Below are 19,774 nucleotides of genomic sequence, written 5' to 3' on the forward strand. Positions count from 1 at the left end.
GGGTTTGACTTTTACTCCTTATCTGAAATGGAACACATTCATCAGGTCTGTTGCCAAGGATGCTGGGAAAATGGTGGGATCCTTCTACCACTCCAGAAGATATCTCACTACTGATGCAATTCTCTATCTGTATAAATGCCAAGTATGGAGTACTGCTGCCACATCTGGGCAGGAGCTGCTAAAAGCAGCCTATCCTGCCTTGACAGGGTATAAAGTAGACTTCGTGGCTTAGTGGGTGATGCCCTTTTCTCTTCCCTGCAGCCTCTCTCCCACAGAAGAGATGTTGCGAGCCTTTGTTTTATCGTTATTTTCATGGCAATGCTCGTCTGAGCTACAATCTCTGGTCCCCCCTCGCCAATCTTTCATGAAAAACACCTGTCTAGCTGAAACTAGTCATTAATTTTCCCCACTCCTTATCTGTCCCTAAATCCAAACGTAGATTCTATGAGCAGAGCTTCTTTCTTAGAAGTGCACGACTGTGAAACTCTCTTCCGTTTGCCTGTTTCCCACCTGACTACAACTTAGATGTCTTCAAGTCCAACATAAACAAATTCCTGAAAAACCGATGTCTTAATAAGAAACCCTATCAAATATCCAATACTAATGATTACTATGATATTATCTCAATGATTACTGTACACGCAATAACCCTTTTCCTTGAGTGGCTTTTTGGCCTTGGTAAGTGGTAACCTCCATGTAAAAAAAAATGTATATATAAATGAATAAATATATATAAAAATATATATGTATATATAAAAATATATATGTATATATATATATATAAATAAATATGTATATATATAAATATGTATATATATATATATAAATATATATATATATATATATAAATATACATAGTTGTATATATATAAAAAGAAGAAAAATAGAAGAACATCTCTAATGTAAAAACCAACGCACCGAAGGTCTTCGTTAGAATAGTAGAAAAATTATTTAAGTAACTGCGTAAGTACAATTAAGTATTAAACAAAACATCTATAAAAATGTTATTTTCTAAAGTGCTAAATCTAGCCCAGACAATAATTTCAACAAATAATATGAAAAATTAAAAAAGCTCAGAATCTTCCCCTTAATATAATACCAAGTAATAAATTTAACTGCCAAAATAAAGATAAATGCCTTAAACAACGACTACATGCACAAAGACATGGTATTCATGTGTGCAGTTATGGAATTGCCAAAACAGGGGAACAACCAATTTTAGAAAGACAATAATGGAACTAATTAAAACATTCGGGGCATATATATATATGACTATATATATATATATATATATATATATATATATATATATATATATATATATATATAGTCATATATATATATATATAGTCATATATATATAGTCATATATATATATAGTCATATATATATATAGTCATATATATATAGTCATATATATATATAGTCATATATATATATATATAGTCATATATATATATATAGACATATATATATATATAGACATATATATATATAGAGACATATATATATATAGACATATATATATAGACATATATATATATATAGTCATATATATAATATATATATATATAGTCATATATATATAGTCATATATATATAGTCATATATATATAGTCATATATATATATAGTCATATATATATATAGTCATATATATATATATATATAGTCATATATATATAGTCATATATATAGATAGTCATATATATATATAGTCATATATATATATAGTCATATATATATAGTCATATATATAGATAGTCATATATATATATAGTCATATATATATATAGTCATATATATATATATAGTCATATATATATAGTCATATATAGTCATATATATAGTCATATATATATATAGTTATATATATATAGTCATATATATATAGTTATATATATATAGTCATATATATAGTCATATATATATAGTTATATATATATAGTCATATATATAGTCATATATATATAGTCATATATATAGTCATATATATATATAGTCATATATATAGCCATATATATATAGTCATATATATAGATAGTCATATATATAGTCATATATATATAGTCATATATATAGTCATATATATATAGTCATATATATATAGTCATATATATAGTCATATATATAGTCATATATATAGTCATATATATAGTCATATATATATAGTCATATATATAGTCATATATATATAGTCATATATATAGTCATATATATATGTAGTCATATATATAGTCATATATATATAGTCATATATAGTCATATATATATTCATATATATATAGTCATATATATATAGTCATATATATTCATATATATAGTCATATATATAGTCATATATATATAGTCATATATATATATAGTCATATATATATAGTCATATATATATAGTCATATATATATAGTCATATATATATATAGTTATATATATATATAGTCATATATATATATAGTTATATATATATAGTCATATATATATAGTCATATATATGTAGTCATATATATATGTAGTCATATATATATATAGTCATATATATATATATAGTCATATATATATAGTCATATATATATATATATAGTCATATATATATATAGTCATATATATATATATATATATATATATATATATATATATATATATATATATAGTGAATGATCTAACAACAACAGCCAAAATAGCAAATCTAATAATAATATTATTCCCAATATTAACCCACAAAACATTAGCCAGCACTCGCTTGGCACATCTTTGGAACTTCATTTAACACAACTATATAGAGATATATAGTCAAGGATCTAATAATAACAACAACAACGTTATTATTATTATTATTATTATTATTATTATTATTATTATTATTATTGTAATGACTTTATTTATCCTTAATGCTATTATCATTGTTGTTATTATTATTATTAGTTCTTTATTTGTATTAAACTCATTATTAACATTGTAATTATTATTATTATTATTATCATTATTATTATTATTATTATTACTATAAAATCTTTATCTAATATGTCATGTGTAGTATTTGCAATATGTCCACAGATTAATCTAAATCCAACTTTAAGGTTTAATATTATCATTAAAATGCTATTATTAATACTTATAAAAGTTGTGAGCTTTTACCTTATATACTAGACATATAAATTTTAGGTTAAATGACATTTAAGCGGGAAATTTCTTTATGACATTGTTTGATTTTCTTTTTTTCTTCTTTTTTTCTTTTTCTTCTTCTCATGATTGTGTCTCGGAATCTTGGTCTATATTTGAGCCATGTCAAAATATCTGTCTGGGCGTTAATAGAATTTGTTGCTAAATCTCCCTCCCCCCCACTTTATTTCCTTATTTCTATCTTTCTCTTTTCCTATTCTGTCCTTTTTTTATCTTCATCTCTTATAATTTCATTCTCCCACTACCAGCTTTTCAAACTTTAGAATAGGAATTTAATTGGATACCTTCTTCACTTGTGCTGATGTATTAATATGAGTATTTTCTTTTCTTTTATTTATTTATTTCATTTTGATGTATCTGTTACCAGAAATTACATTTGGAGTGGATAATGAAACTCGTATGTTAAGAAATATTAAATAAATATAAAAAATTATATGTTTAAAAAAAACAAAACATCTTCACCGGACTTATATAATAAAATATTTACTGGATTTATCATCTAACCAAAGGAGAAACCAAGGAATTATGCCAACTTCGGATTGTTACCTTGTACCGTGGAAGAATCAAGTTACGTATTGGACCCTTTTACCTTAATGCTACCAAAGACTCTCACTTCAAGATTTACCATACAATTTGGATATGAAGTTCAATATCGTTTTCATTTTGAACATATATATAATTTCTCTTACTCTATGATTTAAAAACTGTAAAAACTTTTAATTATGATTTTCAATGCTTATAGCATTTGGCAAATTAGTTATAACCTTTTATAATATTTGCTAATATTTTTCCTCTGAGGAAATGAGTAAGCATCCAAAACTTATAGGTTAAGGAGATATACTTATTGAAATCTTTTCTTTGTCTTTCATATAAGAAAAATTCATATATATATATATATATATATATATATACTCGGGGTTTGTAGCAGCGGGATGTGAGCATGTTTATATAACAATAAACAAGTATATATATATATATATATATATATATATATATATATATATATATATATATATATATATTATGATCAATGTATAAAATTGTAGAACTGCAGTACCCCTCCAGCTCAATATTATCGATTAAATAAAAATATGTTCTTTTAATTAATTTATTTTTTCTTTTTTATGTGTACATTTGAAGATCATTAAGTTTAATTTCGGCAGTCATACTCCAATTCATGTAAAAATAATAATTAAAAAAAAAGTTCATCGAGCTGCGACATTCAACAGTTATACCTTCCTAGTGTTTACTCAGATTTGTATTGCTGTACACATAGATTCAAAAAAGTTGCTTTTATTCAATGTAACATATTTATTCAGCTCGAAAAACATAGTGTTTACCGATGTATTGGAAAATTCAACGTGGCGCCTAACTCTCTCTTTAACACGGAAAGTTTGGGAAAAGGTATTATAAATAAAAAACTAGACAAAATATTGTTTAAAACTCGCTCAATATATGTTACCGTGATATAGGTTGACATATATTCGGCGGCGTTTTAACAATATTTTGTCTAGTTTATTATTTATAACACCTTTTCCCAAACTTACCGTGTTAAAGAGAGAGTCAGACGCCATCTTTAATTTTCCAATACATCGGTAAACACTGTATGTTTTTCGAGCTGAATAAACATGTTACATTGAATAAAAACATAAAAAATATCCAGTTTGGTAGAAAAGTAATTTATCTTGCCTTTGATAACATTTATTTGTTATATATTTGTTTTTTGACAACTTTTTCGAATCTATGTGTACAGAAATACAAACCCGTTTACTCTTATACGTCCATGTGAATAAAGCAACGTCACAAAAAGCTAACAAAATAAATTGTCGCTCTTTGCAGCGACAATCAATGATGCCAACTGAGATTCTCAAGCCCGCTAAATCGGAGAAAAATCTTTAGAAATACACTGGATTTTTAACTTCACAAATTAAAAATAAAGCGCTGGATCGAAAAAAATAAATCTTCAAAAAAAGAAAGAAATGCTATATTTTAACTTCTTACATAAAAATATAAATATATAAAATATTTCCTGTTTTTCTCTATATATTTTTGTGATTATATTAAAGCCGTTGGCTCCCAAAATGACTGCAAATTTTTCAGCTAATTTTATCTGCTTTTCACAAAAGGGTATTTGTTTTGTAAGTGGCCAATCATAGAATCAAACAGTGTTTACTAAAAATTAAAATGAAATATATTACAAATTACATACCACAAAAATGGCGTTCTCCGCAAATATAAGAAAAATTGATATTTGCAAAATATATATTTTTTAAATCCGCAAAAAACGTGTTTATGACTGACATCATGTTGTTATAACCACGCATTTTTAAAACTTTGTATTGAATTTGTTAACAGATAGAAAAAGATAATACACACATTTTTTTTTAAAATTACAACGAAGAAATTAGAAATCTTTATAGACACAGGAAATATTATTTCTTGTCTCAATCCAGACTGCCATTCTTTGGGGAGCTACATAAATATTCTATTTTATTATACTTGCTAATAAATATCTAATATGACACACCATTTTATTAATATAAAAACACACGTATTGAAGTAAGTGGTACTTCCCTCTATAATTTTTTTTAGTCTTTTTTTTATTTTTATTTTTACAGCGGATTATTAATGAATGGTCATTAACGTAAAAGATTATTAAAAAAAAGTTTCCTCTATGAAAAATTACACGAGGACTTTGGATCAGTTGTTAAATAAAATAAGAACGACAATTAGGAAGAAACTTATAATTTTTTAATGTCGTATATATTTTTCCATGATGTGGGTTTGAGTGCATTGATTTATATGATTGTTTTTATGTGTTTAAAAACAGTAGAGAAACAAATTTGTTTTGTTAAAATGTCATTTCTTCTTTGAATCATCATTTAAAGAAGAAATGACATTTTATCAAAACAAATTTGCATGTGTTGTTTAAGTAAACATGTATAAGACCGTTCTTCTTATTTAAAAACAGACGGTGAGATACCGGACTGGTTGTTAAAGAAAATAAGAACGACAATTAGGAAGAAACTTTTAATTCTTTAATGTCGTATATATTTTTCCAGGATGTGGGTTTTAGTGCATTGATTTATATGATTTTTTTCATGTGTTTGAAAATAGTAGAAAAGCAAATTTGTTTTTGTTTTGTTTTTGTTTTTGCAATGGAATGTTTTCTTAATCTGTCTAATTTGTAAGACAGTCTGATTCAAAATGATGAGCCAGTTTCGTGAAAAACGTAGTTCTGCTCGCACTTATTTCATGGTGTTTGTGTACAATTTTGAAATTTATATGTTTGGATCTATTGTCCAGTACTCGCGATAATTGCACAATGTTGATGGTCAATCTCTGAGAAACGCATACCTCCTGCAACTCTGGGCACATACGTCTAGACAGATACTGGTTTTGGTATGTTATTTTGTACATTGTCAACATTTTCTGCATTTTAGTGTCCAGTCTGTTTATATCCTTAAATGGCCAGTTGACAATGCCAAAGCAGGTCATACACGAGATCGTATTTTTCAAATCGAATTCATTTTAGAAAAACATTTTCGTTTACTAGAAATAAAACCAGTCGATTTTAGTACGATTATTTATTTCTCGTTAGTATGATTATTTAATTATAATACGATAATTTCATTATCATGAGTATAATTATTAAATTATCAATTATGTGATTATTAAATAATAATTTCTATCATTAGCTAATCATCATTATGATGATTGCTTGATTATCATTAGTATAATTATTTAATCATCCAAACCATTCTTCTAGTTTTTTGCAATAGAAGTTCTTTGTATATTTTTGCGACTCTTTTTCGGTTATCTTGTTTTCTGATCCTGTCTAATTTGTACGTCAGTCTTGTTCAAAATAGTGATGAAAGTAGTTCTGCTCACACTTATTTCATGGTGTGTGTGTGTACAATTTTGAGATTAGGATTTTGGAAGCTCATCAGATATTGTCCGGTACTCAGGATAGTTGCATGATGTTGATGGTCATCTCTGAGATCCATACCCCCTGCAACTCTGGGCAGATACAGTCTAGGCAGATACTGGTTTTGGTATGTTATTTTGTATGATTAGGTATTTGTATTTTTCTGCTGTTGGAGGTCTTCTGTTTGCACCTATCTTCCAGCTTTGATGGAATACGTGGCACATTTATCCACATCGAACTTCCTTACAATATTTCTGGAAAAGATATAGACAACCTGTGAGAGCTAACTTAAGTAAGTGTTTAAGGTGGCATACAGCTTGAGGTCGTCCATAAAAAGCAGGTGGTTTAATATTGTTTGGGTCTTGTTCGAAGGCTCGACTTGGATTGTAAGCACTTTAACTGTTTTGATAAGCTTGTTTAACGGATCTATCGCAAGGAAAAATATAAATGTAATAGACTATGCCTAGTAGATTCCTCTTCTGAATTTGATGTAAGGTATTTTACAGTCCCGTCTGTGTGGCTTTCTCACTAGCATGTGTTTGCATATGTCGCAACATATTGTCTTTCAGTGTAAAAGAATATGGTTTCTTTCCAGTATGTGTTCGCATGTGCTGCAACATACTTTGTTTCTGTGTAAATGAAGAGCCACATACTTCACAAGAATATGGTTTCTCTCCTGTATGTGTTCGCATGTGTTGTAACAAACTTTGTTTTGTTGAAAGAGAAGCGCCACATACCTGACAACAATATGGCTTCTCTCCAGTATGTGTTCGCATGTGTAGCAACATACTTTGTTTTGTTCTGAAAGAAGAGCCACATACTTGACAAGAATGTGGTTTATCTCCTGTATGTATTCGCATGTGTGTCAACATATTTTGTTTCTGTGTAAAAGAAGTGCCGCATACTTCACAAGAATATGGTTTCTCTCCTGTATGTGTTCGCATATGCTTTAACACATCTTTTTTTGCTGTGAAAGAAGAGCCACATATTTCACAAGAATGAGGTTTCTGTCCAGTATGATTTTGCATATGTCTCGACACGTATGCTTTACGAGCAAAAGAAGAGCCACATACATGACAAGAATATGGTTTCTCTCCAGTATGTATTTGCATGTGTTGCAACATATTGGTTTTCAGTGTAAAGGAGGAGCCACATTCTTCACAAGAATATGGCTTCTCTCCAGTATGAGTCCTCATGTGTTGCCGCATATTGTGTTTCAGTCTAAAAGAAGAGCCACATACTTCACAAGAATATGGTTTCTCTCCAGTATGAAGTCGTATATGTTGCACCATATGTGATTTCTGTATAAAAGAAGAGCCACATACTTCACAAGTATATGGTTTCTCTCCAGTGTGTGTACGCATATGTAGTATTCTATAAGATTTCTGTGCAAAAGAAGAGCCACATACTTCACAAGAATATGGCTTGTCTCGAGTATGTTTTTGCATGCTTTTCAACATATCTTGTCTATGTCTAAAACAAGAGCCACATATTTGACAAAGATATGATGTTTATCGAGTATGTGCTCGCATATGTTGCAACATATAGTATTTTCATGAAAAGGAAGAGTCACATACTTCACAAGAATATGGTTTCTTTCCAATATGTGTTTTCCTGTGTTGCAAAATATTTTCTTTTCTTTTTAAAGAAGAGTAACATTTTGACAGGAATTTAGTTTGTCTCCACTACATGTTCACCGATGTCGCAACATATATTATTTACTTTCTAAGAACATATATATGTTTTACCATATATTTTAACTTTTGTCTGTGCAGAGCACTTGTTTACTTGTAAAGGAAGAGCCACATATTTCGAAATAATGTGTTTTATTTCTTGATTGTGTTTGCATATGAATTATGCATATTTGTTCGAAAAGAACCAGATACTTGAAAATAGTAGATTTTAACTAATGTTTCGAAATGGCATATTATTATATACAATTTTGATCATCTGTATTTTATGTCAGGAACTGGATACAGTTGACAATGAAATATAAAGTAAGATTTGATTTGAAGAAAGAAAGACATTTGTCTTGTTCACAATAGCTAATTTAAACTTTCTAAATATATTTTGTAATACAGTTTCATATATAAAGTCACCAACAAAATGTAGATCCATTCAAATCCAATGATACTGTTTTTCTCATGAATGAATGATATTCTGCAAGATAGAAAAGAATTAAAATATAAATTTCAAGAATAGATATTAATTTTATACATTTTTTGTGAAATAAAGACAATTAAATATTTTTAAATACCTTGTCTATTTTTTATATGAAATAAATTCTTTATTTAATTTAGAAAGTGTTCTTATTTACACTTGAAGGAATACTTATAAGCAATTACAGTTGGGGGAATACTTACAAGCAATTGCAATTAAATTAACACTTTACAAGGATTACAGTTAAATAAAAAGTTGAAATGTTACAGTTTTAATATAACGTCATTTTCACACGAGCCCACTAAATCAGTTTATTCGTAGTAGTTTAGTTTTGTATTTTACTTTAAATATAATATTGAAAAAATTAGGTTAGTTTTGTATTTTACTTTCAAATTAGTATTAGAAAAAATTTGTTGTGTATTTTACTTTCAATATAGTTTTGGAAAAACAGTTTGGTACAACATCTGTTGAATTCAGTTTCAACGATGTAGTGTATTGCCAAATAGATTTTGTATCCAGTCCTGCGACCGACAATGGCGAATTCTAAATTAATCATATTAATAGAATGCATCCTGCGTTAAAGTGCAATTACGAAATGGAGTGTAACTCGTTTATAACTTTCCTTGTTCTATTGGGAACAAAAATACTAACTTATTGCTATTTATTATTAATTATCAAAAAAAAATGCTATTTATAATTAATTAATTAATAAATATTGCTATTTATTAAAATCAAATTTATTTTTTTCTTTCAAATTTTTAAATAGTAAAATATTCATCTTCAGGAAACTGACTTAACTCCAAACATCTGAAGTAATGCCAGGGATTACCACCATGATGGCATATATGAGAAAGAAAAAAAATTGTCCAATTTCCTGAAGAGTAATATTTTATTATTTGAAAGGTGGGGATTCACTTATTTTTAATAAATAGCAATATTTATTAAAAACAATTTCACATTCGTCATGTCTTTCTATCTGTTAAATCTTAAATTATTATCAAGTGTTTCAAAAAGTGAATTCCTTTTTAATATGAGTTTATTTCGTTATATAAATTCCCCAAAAAGTTCCTGATAGCAAACTTGGGAAGCCTTTTCTAATACATCAATAAACCGTAAATCCACACTTACGCAGCTATATACACGCTTAAAGTAGATTCTTGCTATTTTTTATTATTTTCACTTGTGTTTAAACTAGTATCCGTCTGCTACAACGCTCGGCTTGATTCCCATGATTGGTGTTCTTGCTCGACCCATACTTGACGGGAATTCCCAAGAATCTGGGTCAAATTATGCAAGAGTACCAAAAAATGAATGTACTTTAAAAAATTTAAATACAAAAAAAGAATGATGATTAAATTAAAATAAAGAATTACAAAACTCTAAAAATAAGGCGAAATTAAATTTAACAATGAAGCAACAAAAATACTTTAATTAATTTGAGTTATAAAAATGGGAAACTAACTGTAAATTTGACAAAAAGAAATAATTATTAGAAGTTCAGAAAGGAAACTTACATTATGAAAACGATATAAATTTCAAGTAAAACTAATGTTGCTGTGGTTTGAGAAAATAATGCGATAGAAATTGTCATGAGACGAATTAGAAAGATATTTAAATAATAAAAATATAATAAGATTTGAAGAAACATAAGGAAAGGACAATTTGTTATAAATATAGAAAAGATTTACAAGAAATATAAAACGTAAAAATATTTAATCAGAGAAGTGAAAAAGGGGATTTTAGAATTGTTTAAAATCAATAGCAATTTATAGAAAAATAATTTGGCATTTTGTATTATTTCAATTCTTCAGACAACTGTTCTCCTCTTCAGTGTTCTTTTCACTACATTTCGGTTGAAGGCACTTATGACTTTCAGATGTATATTGTCAAACTGATGAACTTTCTGCCATACTTTATTTTATCCATAAAAGTAGCATGTCCTCGTTCTATCAACCGTTACTCAATAGAAGTCGTAAGTAATTCACAATTGTATTTTGGGTTGCCCGCACTGAGGATTGCAACTTCAAATACAACCGAATATTACCAGTACTATATTGAAAGTAAAATACAAAACTAAGCTAATTTTTCCAATACTATATTGAAACGGTTCAAGCCAAGCGTTCTAATAGACGCAGGCTAATCTAGAAACAAACTAACCGGAAAAAATACAAATGCAAATAATCAAAAATAACAAAAACCTTAAAGGACTGACATATTTTTATTTATTCAATTTTCTTTTTTTTTGCAAAATATTTATCAGCGAAAAGTTATTGCTTTTTCTTCAGGAAAGTTTTACTTTTTTAACCATAAATTGTTAGGTGTAAATGCAAGTTTTTGGAGGGTGGGGAGAGGTTTGCACAGAAATTATATATATATATATATATATATATATATATATATATATATATATATAAAGAAAATACATAAAAATATATTTACGAAAAGCGTAAATTGTTAGATAAAGGTACAGAAAAATTTTCAGTTAAATTTAATTCCTTCCATTTTCAGAATTTTATACTTTTAAGTACATTCATTTTTTCCTTATATTATTGTGATATTTCATGTCTTTAATGTACAATATATAAATGAAACGTTTAAACAGAAGTCAAGTTATTTAACCGTAATAAGAAAATACATAAAAATGCGTCTATTCAATCTATTTCTGAACAAGAATAGCTTTAAGATACGTCCATTCAGTCTACTTCTGAACAAGAATAGTTTTAAGATACGTCAATTACATCTAAATTTGAGTAATAATATTTTTAAGATACGTCCATTTAATCTATTTCTGAACAAGAATAATTTTAAGATACGTCCATAACTTGTCAGATTAAAGTACAGTAAAAAAAATCAGTTAAATTTAATTTCCCCCCATTTTGAGATTTTTATACTTGTTTATTTTAATTTAATTGTTTTGCTTTCTTTTTTGATTTTAATTTTTTAAGTACATTTATTTTTTCATGATTTCAATTTTCATAATTTCAATTGTGATATTTCATGTAAATGATATAAATGAAACGTTTAAAGAGAAGTCAAAGAATACGTCGTGCCAAATTTTATATGTTAAATTAGTAAAACATTGTATTCTATTTGAAGTACAATAATATGAATAAAACTGTTTATGTCAATATTAATTATATCAGTACCATAATAAAGAAATAATAAACACAAAATATTTGATAAATTTCGGATGATTACCTGTTATTAATAAATTCTTTACCACGGAATCAGTCTATTTTTAAGCTCCATTTGATGTTTGTGGCTATAATTATATTCAGTTTACATTTTCTTAAAAATAAGTCTGCAAAAGATAAATCAATTAATTTTTATTTTCCATAATAAAGACTTAAACAGTTTTGATTTCATATTATGAAAAAAGAATTAATAAAATTCTTATTTTTTATATATATTTTAACACAAAAAAATCAAATCTCTAGTTTTTTAAACGATTAAAATTCAAATAATTTGAAGTCAAGATTAAATACATTCTTCTACATTGAAAAGAAATATTATTATTTTACATCAAAACAAAAACTGCTTTAAAAATACAAAAATGAATAAAAAATACTTATATTTATATTTTGCAACATAATATATCAACGCAAATGTATACACCTCCACAACATAATTATATACATTTTCACAAGTCGTATATGTGTGGCAATTAATATTACAAAGTAATGATTTCAGTTCCGGATTTACCAAACAATTTGGATATGAAATTCAATATCCTTTTCATTTTGAACCAATATATAATTTTCCTTACTCTATGATTTAAAAACTTGTAATTATGATTTTCTATGCTTATTATTGCATAGTAAAGACGTAAACAGTTTGGATTTCATATTATTAAAAAAGAATTAATAAAATTCTTATTTTTATATATTTTGACAATAAATCAAATCTCTAGTTATTTTAATAATTAAAAAAAAACTGAATGTAAAATAACACGATTAAAATTGAAATAATTTTAAATGAAGATTAAAAAAATTCTTCTACATTGAAAAGAAAAAACTATTGCATTACATCAAAACAAAAACTGCTTTAAAAACAAAAAAAAATAAACAAGTAATAGAAAATAATACTTGAAGATTATATTTACATTTTGCAACATAATATATCAACACACATTTGCACCAATAAAAGTGTATGCACCTCCAAAACATTATTATTTCACCATTAACCGTAATAAATCGTTAATATGCTAGCTCTAAAACTATGTAAGACTCTCCTATCTAAAAACTAGGTAAAAAAAATTTAGAATTTAGGGTGAGATATCTGTTTCAGAGATACGTTTAATGTAAAATGTTCTAATATTTTACATACATATTGGTGTAAGGTCTTTCACAGTTGGGAGATTCTATTTATAAACGCTGCTGCTAGAAACTGATCAATCAAATCAATTCACGTTCTGCTATCGACCAATCAGAAATCGCAACTGCTCCATAAGAAATACAAAATGGATAGAAAATATTTTATATATATTTTGCAACATAATATATCAACGCACATGTATATACCAAACATAATTATATATATTTTCACAAGTTATCAATTAATATAAGGAAGTAATGATTTCAGTTCTGATATATATATATATATATATATATATATATATATATATATATATATATATATAAGCTGAATGTGTGTGTCACGAATAGGCTCCTATATGGTTGACTATTTTAAACAACTGATTACATATAATGATAGAAGATGTATCGAGACACATGAATGGGTATGTTTGATCTGGCAGAACGGTGGTTCATAAAAATTGTGGGGTATGCGTTTGCGCCTGGTCCACAAAGTATGGAAATAAAAAATTAAAAAAGCGTTTACAAGTGTTTTTGATATAGATGTACATAAGAATATTTTGATAAGTATGTTTTAACTTAAATAGGGATGGTATAATAAAATTGTGGGGTCTGCGTCCACGCCTGGCCTCCATAGAATGGAAATAGGCACAAACTTTAATAACGACTTTTCATATCTATCTGCGTAAGTATACTTTGATAATTATGTTTCAGTTTGAAGAAATATGGTATAATAAAATTATGGAGTGTTCGTTCGCACCTGACCTCCATAGAATGGAAATATGTCACAAAGTTTAACACGGTTTTTTAATATAGATCCCCAGAATATTTTGATATGTGTTTCAGTATGAACAGGTATGGTATATTATGGGGTTTATCTATTTTATTATTACTTTCATCATATTTTGCTTTTGTTTTGATAACCTCAAATTCGAAGCTATCTCTTTACAACCCTTCCTTTTCATAACCTGTCATACTTTCATAAATCAGAGTCCATTTTCTGTAGGCTGTTTTTGAACCCAGTCAACGACGGGTGCTTTTGCTAGTAATACATAAATTGTAGAATGTATTATTAATGTTCTTTAACGCAAGGTTATTCATCTAAAATCAATAGCTTTAACATAATTCCAAAAATATATGGTGAGATATAGAATAGCAAGTCAATTCCCAGCACTCCAAAGAAGAGAAGTTCATAGCACTGTTTTTGTACACCTCCCCCCCCAAAAAAAAACAGTTCAAAGAATTATCGAGCAAACGAAAGGCAAGATGAGTTACTCTTATGTCCTCCCCACGATTTTAATTTCCCCCCAATATCATGATTTCAATTTCAGAGAGAACGTCTTTAATTCATCACTGCCAAGAAAGCAATACAAAACTAAAAAAAATTAAAAACGCAAATATTTGGAAGCAAACATCTTCAATATATCACAAAATGAACATTTTTAATATGGCACATTTTTTGTTATCAATTCTTCGTTTGGTCTTTTTTTTTAGCTTTTTTTGTTTATAAAAATGTTGCTTCAGATTTTAATTTGGCTTTTTTAGCATTTTTTTCCTGAAAAATTTGGCTTCCAACATTTATTTTAGTTTGATAAAACATTAACTCGATGATCAATTCGATTTCTTGTATTCGCGTATTTGAAAAAAGAACGTTTCGCTATAATCTACAGAATTCACCTAAAATTTTGAAAGAGATTAAAATAATATTTTGGCAATGTTGACAGGTTCTTTACTATGAGTGTGAGTCTGCCCAATGAAATAGTTCATCCTGTAGTTGGAGTTAGCCCAGTACTGCAAATTTACTGGTTTTCTATCTAGATCTTGAGATGTAGTTGGCAATCTAGTGAGTAAAATTTAAATATAACGGATAAAGGCTTTTTTCTAGAAAAATATCAAGATATTTGACATCCGCACACCCGCAATTTTAGTTTTGAAAAATAAAGAAAAGCGCTGGAAAATACCTTAAAACGTAAACTAAACTCATTCAAGTAGGTAGAAAAGTAACATTTATTGCCTTTGATAACAATTATTTATTAACTATTTATTTTTTCACCATTTTTTGGTTTACCATTCTTAAAACTCGCTATAAAATCGATTCTTCTAAGTACATTTTAGGGGAAGGGCGTTCTATCCTCTGTACTTTAAAATACGGTTTTAATTTAATATTTTGTTCAAAGTAGTTTTTACATATTGAATAAAAAATAAAAGAAATAGCCGCTTTTGGCTTAAAGTAGAATTTAATTATTTACTGACCTGTATACTTTACATACGGAATAAAAAAATAAACGAATGAAATCCCCAACGGGTTAGTTAACAAGTTATTTGTTGTAAAAACAGCGAAAAAACAGTGAAATAAAAGAATGTAAACTTAGTTTCAGTACGTATAAAAGATATTCGAATTTTACTGCGTTTGGTATAAGGTATTTGTTGATGTTTGTTATTGTTTCCAATTTCTCGATTGTTAACTATTCTACATTTTAAAGAATGACTGTTGTTCCTACTTACTTGCCTCCCAAAAGTGCCCACATTCATGATTTTATTTATTTTTATCAAAGTTTTCAACGTTTTGCCAGAGTAAACCACGTTTACTATCAAACAGCATATGCTAACACCTCAGCAAAGATTCTCGCGTTTATTTTTAAGGAAACATTAAAAACAGAAAGTTTTCCACATGTTAAAATATATATACATATTTACTTGTCTTGCTACGACGTCCAAGGTAGACATCCAATCGGTTTTTAATGTAGTGAGAACCTGGCTAATCCCAAAAGAGGCACTCAAGATTGGGGCAATATTTTCTATTAAATCCTTACTCTTAAAGGATTTCTCCTTCATTGACAAAGGACAGAAAAGATAACGTATAGTATTAAAAAAGATACATATAAAAACGTTAATTTTATTAGTAAAAAAAAAACTAATAAAAATAAACCGAAAATAAACAGATATTGTAAAATTGGCAAATATTTAAATTGAAAAATTTTGCTCAATTTTAAAAATATTCAGAGCAGACAAAATATACTTGATTGTGAATGGAGTGGGCATGAAAACTGCTGCGCAATTTAATGCAAAGTAACAGCTTTATTTCCAAGGCTTTTTCACGGTTTAGGACTCTAGGCTGAAATATTTTTTATTTGGAGATAAATTCTGTATGCTTTACTTTTAAAAGTGATTTCGTGAGGTTTTACGACTTAAGGTTAGATAGATATTAAAGATTAGTTCCCTGCCCCCAAAAGTTAGTATGTCCTAGAAATGAGAGATTATTTTCGTTAATAATTATATGAAAAATGATCCCCTTTTTTAAATTCTAAATACTTGTTTGAAATATTCACACATAATCTCCTAAAAAAGCAGAATTTCATTTTTCCAAGGGAAATAGACAAGGGGTTTCATTTGGTTTTAAATATGGATATACTTTATTTCTAGAATTAACAAACTTCCTAATGTTTTTCCCTTTATATAAATATTCTCAAAGATTTTCCCCTTGTGTTATTTTTCCCATTTTTACAATTCTGCCATTTTTACCCTCCTTAATTTCCCTTTTCAGATTTGTTCTAAAATCTATCAATTAATTCACATATATATATTTTTAATTTTCATGTTGCAAATAATAATTTTTCCGATATTTTCAGAGAATTTATTTGTTAATGCTCAATATTTAGATGTGCCATTATTGTGATTAATTCGTAATATATTTCAATTTAACTTTTATTATAAACACTGTACGATTTTATTATTTGTTTCTTGCAAAACAAAACCTGATCCGAAAAACATAAAATTAGCTGATAAAAGTTGTCAGCCATCTTGGCAAGCAAATCGCTTCAAAAAATATATGGGAAGCAAATATAATATTTTTATGTAGAGTAGGAAGTCAACATATAGTGTTTTTCTTTTTGGAAGATTTTTTTCTTGTTTTTAAATTATTATTATTATTTTTATTTATTTTTTTTTTAGACGGAAAAAGGTTAAAAATTTAGTGATTTTTTAAAATGATTTCTCTTCCCTGATCTTGCGGGGTTTTTTAAATCTCAGTTAGATTTAGACAGCAAACCATGGAACTGAAATGAAAATATGAAACGAAACGTAGCTTTCTTTTTTATTTTTATTTTTTCATTTTTATACTGGTTGTAACAAAAACATACCAATAAATGTGGCATTGATATTTATTTGATGGATTTCTGCCATTATTTTTTTGTTTTGTTTTCGACTCTTTGAACGATTGAGAACATCATAGCTCTATCTTTGTACAAAAAAAAAAAAACAGTTAAAAGAATCATCGAGCAGAAATGTTAACAAAAGATATGTTACTGTTATGCCTTCGCCAGTAAATAAAGTTATATCACACGAAAGCATTTGAAGGAATGAAGACACTTTATTTTCGAGTGTACAGAACAAAACTCCAAACAGAACTGAAAAACTAAACTCATACAATATATGTCAGCCTATGTTACGATAACATATATTGAGTGAGTTTCTAACAGTATTTTGTATAATTTTTTTAGTTTGACCTCATTTTCCTAAACTTAACGTATACAACAGCGAGTTCACAGCCATTTGTCTTTTTCGAATATACTGATACACACTGCAGGTTTTCGAACGTATTAAATATTTTACATTAAATAAAAACACTAAAAACCTATCCAGTTAGGTAGAAAAGTAACTAATCTTGCCTTTGATAATATTTATTTGTTATATATTTGTTTGTTTGTTTTTTTTGTTGCTTTTTGACAACCCTTTTTTGTTGTCTTCTCTTCACAATACCCCCCAAAAAGGTGAATTTTCATTATTTATTATTTTCTTCTTTTTTTTTTTTGCATGCACATTTTTACTTTATTTTTGTTTTTGTTGTTATTTCCAAATATTTAGCAACAAATTAATTAAATAAACACACACAAAACAAAAGAAAACAAAGTTTAGGCACTTCTGCATGTCAGTGACATATTAGAAACACAGACGAGTTATCGCCCCTGTTCTTACAATTTTTTTTTCAATGAGTGATTCATAACTGAAAATAAAAATAAAACACCAGAGGTGATAAAAACTCGAAACTAGATTGTTTTTAGAATAATTTGTTTTTTGGATTTTTTTTTTTTACAGTATAAAAATATATTAAAAAATAATTTTAGTTCGTCAATGTAGCAAAATATACATGTATAAAAATGTAGCAAAATATTATTTTTAAAAACTTGAAACATTTATTAATTCTTTTTTAGAATAAATTGTTTTTTTTTGTACACAAAGATAGTTTGTTTTTGCCTTATTCACAATAAGATTATATAAACATATATCAAAATATAATTTTTGTTTGTCAACGTAGCAAAAAGTAATTTTAAAAACATGAAACATCTATAGAGGTCTAAGAATATATATATATATATATATATATATATATATATATATATATATATATGTATATATATTTGTACAGAAAGATTGTATAAAAATGTAGCAAAATATAATTTTAGTTTCCGCGCACTTTTAGAAAAGGAAGAGTTATCGACCCGTGTTCTTTGGCTGACAAGTGACATCTGTCGGCGTTTTTTGAAATAAAAATACACACATTATTCGCCTCATATCACTGATACGCAGAAGTGCCGAAGTTTAATTACATTTCCTTTTGAAAATTGATAAAAAAATATATTTTAAAAAAAGGTGAAATAATTCATTAATATTATACTTACATTTATTGAATCTTCTTTCGATTAATTTGTTTGATGGAAATATCTTTGATGTTTTAAAGATTGTGTGTGTGTGTGTGTGTGTGTGTGTGTTTTTTTTTGTCGTTTTGTTTGTTTATTTTATTTTATTTTTTTTTAAAGTAGAATTAAGTGAATCTCGTCAAGGTCAAATAACACATTGTGTCATCATCAAAACTGAGGTTTTCTACTGGGTTTCTCTCCCCCTCTCTTCGCAAAGTTTGTTATTATTATTTATTGTAAACAAAATTGTTACATTTTATTTTTACTTATTGTTCTGTTGGTTATATTTTTAATCGTTATCGTTGTTAAGTTTCAAACTATATGCTTAGATTTATGACCTCACGAGTTTAGAAGCTGAGTAGGACAAAGGCTTTGTTATCGGATTTGGAGTAATCGGGGCATGCGTCATCAACCCAACCAGCTCTCTCTCTCTCTCTCTCTCTCTCTCTCTCTCTCTCTCTCTCTCTCTCTCTCTCTCTCTCTCTCTCTCTCTCTCT

At 27.2% G+C, this 19,774-nt stretch overlaps 2 long non-coding RNA genes across 2 annotated transcripts in view; one reads left to right on the forward strand and one right to left on the reverse strand.

Moving 5' to 3' along the window:
* The window catches only part of LOC145269563 (uncharacterized), a 106,055-nt gene that overhangs the window by 85,789 nt on the left and 492 nt on the right, over nt 1-19,774 (forward strand). The gene's annotated exons all lie outside the window — the stretch shown is intronic.
* On the reverse strand, nt 6,204-19,689 carry LOC145269561 (uncharacterized). The gene is made up of 3 exons (XR_013865094.1): nt 19,260-19,689; nt 12,467-12,569; nt 6,204-9,268 (listed from the first exon to the last, which is right to left on the reverse strand). It is a non-coding gene; the product is annotated as an uncharacterized LOC145269561 (long non-coding RNA).

The sequence above is a fragment of the Euprymna scolopes genome, chromosome 45 (assembly GCF_053919585.1).
Source record: "Euprymna scolopes isolate OS-2025 chromosome 45, ASM5391958v1, whole genome shotgun sequence".
Classification (NCBI taxonomy): Eukaryota; Metazoa; Mollusca; class Cephalopoda; order Sepiida; family Sepiolidae; genus Euprymna; species Euprymna scolopes.